Consider the following 8,102-nt stretch of genomic DNA (forward strand, 5'->3'; position numbering starts at 1 on the left):
TTACACAGACAGCAAAAGGGGAGCACAAAACAGTTAGCCATATATCCCCTTGAAATTTTGTAGCTCCGATGGAGTTTAATGCAGATACTGACTTAGATACTAATCTTGCATCTAAGTTAGTCATATCTTTGGTTGTAGCACGTACCTATCATGAGTATGAGATGAAAACTCAGCGTCATAAACCCATTTGTGCTTTAAGACTGTGGTTATTGCCAACTGATAAAAAAAATGATGCTCTATGATTTGTGTTTTTGTCCAACATGAAATAATCAATTCAATAGCTAGTGAATTGAGAGGAAGCTTACATTTTGTTGTCACCTTTGGGTTAAGGGGAAAGTATGAAGACTTCAAATTAGCATTCAGAATATTTTGAATTTTCACCTAACATGTAAAGAAAACAAAGCAATTTATGCATCTTTGGGACTACAGAAACTTAGTTCTCAAAAGCACTACACTGGCTAGGATAGTTACTTATTTTTCTATTAAAGGTATTGGTTATGGCTTTCTCATAAACACACAAAGAATACCTTAAAAGGTTTGAACTTTTTTATCACCCTGTAAATTTTAATTATAAAGATGAAGGTCTAACTAGCGATCTCACTGTCACGAAGTAAAATAACATTTTTATTTTATGTTTCAGAATTATTTGGCAGTGAGACCTTTCAGAACTGTCTCAAGGAGATACTGACAGCATGACAAACATTTAGGAGCCCATATGGAGAGTAGATGCCAATATATCTATTGGCATTATAACTCACAAATAATATAATCCACAATAGGGTACTTCACAGATGATTCTGTTGTACTACACAAATGTAAACACAAGTACACACCTCCAACCTACCTCTCACATTATCTTTAAAGAGTGCATTATTTTGACATTTGTCAGTTTGCTTTGGTATTGCACTGTCACATAATATAAGGAAAAACATTTAAAAAGAAATTTCAGTCAATCAAGTGTAGCTATTTTAAGCTATTTTTTTTCCTTTGAGGCTCAATTACATCCATAGACCATAACCTCCAAATTTGAAGACGCTTTTTATACATGAATTGTCACCCACGACAAGCTTTTCTCCCAATAGCTCCCCATAGCATAATATTGTCTAAAAGTTTATTCTCTTCAATCTTCCTCCATCTTTATACATGACAGTATCTGTTTCATAGCAAACAAACTACATTCCTCTTTTTTCCCTGTCATAAATTTCTTTTATTGCTTATATTTGTTAACTCTCTTTTAGCAACTGATGGCAGGATGGGAACAAAACTGCACCAAGGGATGGTCAGGCTAGACATAGGAAATATTTCTGTACCGTGAGGGTGGTCAAACACTGGAACAGGCTTCCTAGAGAGTTGGTTGATGTCTCATGGCTGTCAGTGTTCAGAAAGGATTTGGACAATGCCCTCAATAGCATGCTTCAGCTTCTGGGTAGCCCTGAAATGCTCAGGCAGTTGGGCTTGCTGATCTTTGAAGGTCCTTTCCAACTGAACTATACTATTGTATTGTAATATGCATCACGTTTCTCTTTAATTAGTGTCAACTATATGTCTCACAAGTCCATTCCTTTTCACCTTCTCCAGAGAGATAATGGTACCATCACCTTTAAGAATTAAATCCTTCATTCAGGCTGTATGGGAACTGCTGAGTCACAGCCTGAACCACTGATTGAGCACCTGGAGGAAAGTCCCAGTCAGGCTTGGGAGCACAGGTGAAAGGAATTCACCTGTGTGACCAGAAGGGGTGGAGCCAGGCTCCATCCCTCTTAGGCCTCATTTAAGGGCTGACTGTTACTGAGGAAGGATCTCCTTCTGGAGATCTCTCCTTGTGAACCCAGAATCTTCTGATATGGGTGAGCAATCTACTTCCCTTCCTTTGTGGCACCTTTTTACCATTCTGGTCCTTCCACCTCTTTTGTAACAACTTTTCCATTACAACTTTTCCATTGTGTCTTTCCAGAAGAAGAAGAGCTGCACTCACCCTACCAGTGAAGGTGCTCTCTAGTTCTATGACAGTCCTTTGTGAGAAGCAGCCTAGAGCAAAGAGACCTCCTCTATTCAGTGGCATGCCCTTTTATGAGCCCAGGATAGCTCCTCCATGGGTCTACCCCTTTTGGGCATATAGGGATCACAGGTGCAAACAATTTGCCTGTGTTCGCTGAGCCAGCCACAGCCCTTCACCAGGTGCTCAATCACCAGTTCAAGCCCTGACCTAGCAGTTCCCCTATGGTAATACTGCAGACTTTTTTCTCTTGTTATGCTAAAATGTATAGTATTTCATAATTGCTGAAATATTTATTCCATAGTTAATCCTACACTTTGATGTAAGAGCTTTTAGAAAGATTTTTGAAATGACTTTGAAAATCTGAAGTGTATAATTACAGTTCCTTGTTACTTAGAACTGCAAAATTGCTGAGAATGTAAATTCCACAGTTCTGAATACCAATGCATTTCCAAAGCTTGCATTACACTAAGGAGAGAAATCAGTCTCTTTTTTTTAAAGTAGCTATAACGTCATTTGCTTACTTTTGTGAGTGTTCAGGTACCTCATTGAGAATGCTGGAAAATGTACCTTGAGCCATTTTTAGCACTTGTACAGGAGAAGAAAGAGGAATTGCATGAACTGTTTTTATAATGGCTCAGTGCTTAAAAGTGTAGCATTAAATTTCTTTTTATATAGCTTTTCAAAGCAAAAATAGGATTGTAACATTAGAAAAAAATTGTGGTTCATGTGATTCTCAGAAGCCATGAAAACAATAATGCTCTTCTCCCTCAAACACCCTCTCAGTCTTCCTGCATGTAGTTTACTTTTTTTTTTTTTTACCCTACTGCAGGCTTGCTTATTTTTTACATCACTGGTACACCAAACCTTAAGCAAATCAATAAAAAAAAACTAATCAATGTTTTGTTGTTTTTTCCAAAAGATATCACATTTGTACACAGCCTGTTTACACTGCAGAAACCCTGGCTATGCATGTGCTTAAGAATATATCTTTTCAGTACTACTTATAAGAATGAATTCATTACACGTCCTCTGTCACCATGTATAAGGAGAAAAATTGTGTTTCTGTGTACTCATGGAGTACAACTGATTTAGACCTGCAGGAACACACCAGTCTCCTGAAGGACTCACAAGTCACAGAGAAGAGCAAAGGTCAATGACATACGAAGTCAAATATATGATCCCTCTGCTTCCTCTCCTCTCTTACTCCTCCACAATTGCTGCAAATCTGAAACAGCATAGCAATGAACAAGAGAAAGAGCAATGAACCAAGCTGAATGGGAGCAGGTTTTCTGATGCACGAAGAAACCTTGCCATTTGAAAAGCCCAGGGTCTACAGAATTGCGTCAATGAGAAAGTGAAGGGAGAGATCAAGACAAGTGCCAGGATGCACAGCAGGCCCTCAGTCAAAGCTTTCCCCATACAGTTCCTGCAGGTCTGGCTTGGAGCAGCAGCCTTGCTCTGTGGCTGCCATACTGCATACAATATCCTCTTCACTATGTTTTTGGTAAGCAGCATGGAAGAAATTCCATATCATATTACAGAATGCTTTCAAGATGCAAATTTCATTTAAACTGTGGCATTTGCCACAAATAGCTTTCATTTCTACACTCTGTTTAAAATTTTCATGTAACACTGTCAACGGTTTACGGGCATTTGGCCCATGTTACCAAACTCTGGTGACCCTTTCTGTATTACCCTTGCACGTAGAGAACCAAAACCCGGTTCCTGGCCAGCAACTGCACGTAGCATCAATATGATGAGCAGCAAAATGGCGTTTATTAGTAAAAAGTTACAGAACTATATAGTATTTCTTATCTTTTTACTAGACTGTTCCAGAAGCTCATGCAGGCTCCTGGTCAATCATATTGAATCTCCCGCTTCTGACCTCTCACTTCCGAAAGGCCATATACAGGGTTGTTATACATCTTGTTATGAAAACAAAGGACAGCCTCTCTGTGTTACGACACAGGTTCAAGTAAAGTAGGTGAACCAATAGCAAGCATATGGGGAAGGGCCTTCCGCGTTACAACCCAAATGCCCCGTAACGCGCCTGATTCAACATCTTCCCCCTCCCCATAAGCAATAAAATTTTGTCACGTGACAGCGTGACCGCAAACACGACCGCAAGTATCTTATCCCTAAGCCTATCTCTTACCTAAACTATCTATTATTAAAACTCTATAACACACGCATAATAGAAATGCGTATTACTAGCTGTCCTAAAATTTACTACAAGCTTTCACACAGCCTATGGTGTTTTAGGCTGATCTAAAACTTCATCATACGCTGTAAGCATAGTTTTCTGTAGTGTAGTGGTTATCACGCTATAACATACAAAGCAAAGTATGCATTGCATTATAACAATAAGCCTTAAAAACCTTATACCTAATCCTCTAAGAAAAAACAAAGCAGAGTCGCGAAAACGCTCTAAACCCACAATCCAAAAATCGATAGAATGTGTGTAAAGAGCCTTCTATGATAAAAACTTCTAAAATAGTGTTTTTCAAGATAATAATGTCAGCCCTTAATAAAATCATCACCCGCTCATGAACATCTGACTTTTGAGCCATTTCAAGCAAATGGACTCCATGTAGATGACAAGGCACTCAGAGTAGTCAAGCCGCCTTGCTCATTTTCCATGCTGCACAAAATGCTGTTCTGGGTGTGCAGCACCAAGGCTAAGTCGAAAGCATGAGAAAACAGGCGCCGTAAGCAGGTGGTCACTTCGAAGAATGATTCTCGAAGAAATCTGCGGTTCCTTGTCGAGGTCTTCTTTCCGCTTGAGCTTGCTGGGCTTAGGTCTTCCTCCAGCAACTCCTGCAAACAAAAGACTCAAACCCTAATGTCCATAACCTTAAGCCAAGAGAGATCTGGTGTTGGTGGTACAGTGGTTAGTATAGCTGCTCTATTCTACAAAAGCGCATATCACACACTATTCAAATCTTCTAACATTACATCAAACATCGTCAGATTAGCTTGCTTGATCGTCCAGCAAGCCAATCAGAGCAACCGCAAAATAGAGGTGTTACAGACATCACGTAGCATGTTTACAGGAGCGGCTTCTGATCTATTACTTCTCCCTCAGTTCTTTCTGATTCAGACTCCTCAGGTTATGGCCTCGGCTTCCTCGGAACAGTTCCTGTAAACAGAACACTCAAATCCCATTTAATCCCTTCATCCTCTACATATTTACCATCAGATGTCTCACTGACATCTGGCTTTATCTTTCGTGATGGTACCCATATAATTTTCCCAGAGTGTTTGACTGCTGCGTACCCCCTGCCCCAAACCAAGATCATCCAACCTGGCTCCCACGAGCCATTATCCATTTTCACTTTAACCAAAGGTCCTTCAGTTAGAATCTTAGGCTGCCAATGCTTTTGCATGGGGGTTCGCCTATTGTCACCATGTTCAAAATGATTCAACACGTAAAGAGCTTTTGCTAGTATCTCAGCTTGTCTGCCGACAGGTATTTTCCCTCTAAATCCTTCCCTCTCCCCAAGGACACGTATCTTTTCCTTGAGGAGGCAATCAGCATGTTCTACTATGGCTTGTCCTTGAGAGTTACCGGGGATCCCTGTGGAATGAGAGACTCCCCACAATGCTAGCCACTTTTGAGTTGAACGGGAAATAAAGCAGGAGCCATTGTCAGTCTTAATTTGACTAGGCAAGCCCATGACAGCAATATCAGCTTCTCAATGACTTTGCATGCTGTGTGGCCACGATAACAGTAGAAGTAGTATCTATCGTAACTGCTAGCCAGGCATGGGGAGAGAAACACAGTTCCCAGGTAAAATCTGTCTGCCAAACCTGTAAAGGTTTGAGACCGCGAGGATTGACTCCCGCACTTATTGTAGGTGGAGAATTACAATGAGGGCATGTATGAACAACATCCCTAGCTACAGACAAAGGGATGGAACAAATTCTAGCCAATGCACGAGCTCCTACATGAAGAGTAGAATGAAGATCGCGCGCTTCTCAAACTGTAAAAATAAGCGTGCTAGCTACTTTGTCTGCAATAGCATTTCCGATGGTAAAAAAGCCTGGCACGTCCGAGTGACTACAAACGTGCAAGATAGCTATGGGAACCTTACGACAAGCTAAGGCTTCCTCTAAGAGACCAGCGGCCTCCGAACTTGGATGTCCTACCTGGCCCATTTGAACCAGCAGCCTAGCTGCAAAAGCTGAATCTGTGACAATGTTACAGGCGGTGTCATGCCACAAGCGAATTGCTAATGCAATAGCCCTTACTTCAAGCATTTGTACACTGGCTGTTCGATCGATAAAGATAGCAGTTTTCCAAACATTACTTGAATCCTGCCAAACCACTGCCCCCTGGCAGGTGGCTGAAGATGCATCTGTGAACAGGGTAGGTCCCTCAATCGGAAAAGTTAGAACACGCCACCAAAGAGAAACCTTGAGAGGCCTAGCCAATTCAAAAATGGATAACAAATCTGAGTATACTACTTCCCCTCCCCAATCCTGCAATGCTGCAAGAAGGGGTTCTGGAAGTGGTGATGCATTGCAAAGTGATCTTTGTAAATAGATCACTTCCGGCTCTTTTGCTAGAGCTCATAGCGAAAGCAAACGAGCTTTCTTGAGAAGCATCACAAGAATTTCTAACCAGGAAGTATAAGCACGAGTAACCTGAGTGGAAAACAACCACCACAGCGGTCGTGGCTTGGCACTAAGAGAATGACCCAAAACTGTGGCAGCTCCCGCTTCACAGTGGCAAACTGCCAACACTGTAGTAGGCATGTTACTGAGTACTCGGGCTGTAACGCTGAAGGTCCTTCCTCATATGCTTGCTATTGGTTCACCTACTTTACTTGAACCCGTGTCGTAAGAAGGAGAGGCTGTCCTTCTTTGTTTTCATAACAAGGTGTACAACAACTCCGTGTATGGCCTTTCGGAAGAGAGTGGCCAGAGCGGGATNAAGAAGGAGAGGCTGTCCTTCTTTGTTTTCATAACAAGGTGTACAACAACTCCGTGTATGGCCTTTCGGAAGAGAGTGGCCAGAGCGGGATATTCAATATGATTGGCCAGGGGCCTGCGTGAGCTTCTGGAACAGTCTAGTAAAAGATAAGATATACTATATAGTTTTGTAGCTTTCAACAATAAACGCCATTTTGCCGCTCATCATACTGATGTGTAAATGCGACGAGGTGACCGGAGACAGAAAGTAGTCCTTGCGGGCAGGGTGACAAGTTGTGAACGGAATATTATATGTGGTGGTCTTCACTACACAACACGAGATGTAAAGCTGGATTAAATCGTGCAAGAGATTTGTCCAGACAAGTGTACAAGATCTCCTGCCAAGCTGCAGCCATTTCAGGGGTAAACCCTCTGTACTCGCAAGGGTCCGTTCCCTTTAACTGATCATAAAAAGGTTTCATCATTCGTGGTGGGATGCCCAAGGCACCCCAAACCCATTGAATAGCCCCTACCAATTTCTGAACATCCCATAAAGTGCTGACCTGCAATTGTATATCAAGGCCTACTGGTCGGACCAAATCAGGCCCGTACTTGTATCCTAAATATTCCACCCCCGGGCCTTTCTGAATCTTTTGCTCTGAGATAGTAAACCCGGTGGTAGTAAGGGTTGTTACCACTCGTGTCTCAAGCTCTTGCAGGTCCTTGTCAGTTGAGGCCGCAAGCAAGAGATCATCCATATAATGCAAAATCTTGTGATGAGGGAAGTCTCTTCTAACCTGTTCCAGTACCCTGCCAACCACTATCTGACAGATTGTGGGAGAACAGGTCATCCCTTGAGGGAGGACACACCACTGAAATCTGTCAGCAGGGCCTTGGTTGTTAGGAGTTGGTACTGTAAAAGCAAACACCTCTCGATCACTTTCTGCCAAGGGAATAGAAAAGAAGCAATCTTTAAGATCTATGACCACTAGGGGCCATCCTGTGGGTATAGCTGACAGTATCGGGCCCCCTTTCTGAACCGGCCCGAAAGGTATCAATTGAGCATTAACTGTACGCAAATCATGTAACAAGCGATAGGCACCTGAGCGTTTCTTTATCACAAATATCGGGGTATTCCATTGAGTAAGGGAAGGTTCTATGTGCCCTAATTGAAGTTCCTGGGAAACTA

This window comes from Numida meleagris, chromosome 4, assembly GCF_002078875.1.
Source record: "Numida meleagris isolate 19003 breed g44 Domestic line chromosome 4, NumMel1.0, whole genome shotgun sequence".
Taxonomy (NCBI): Eukaryota; Metazoa; Chordata; class Aves; order Galliformes; family Numididae; genus Numida; species Numida meleagris.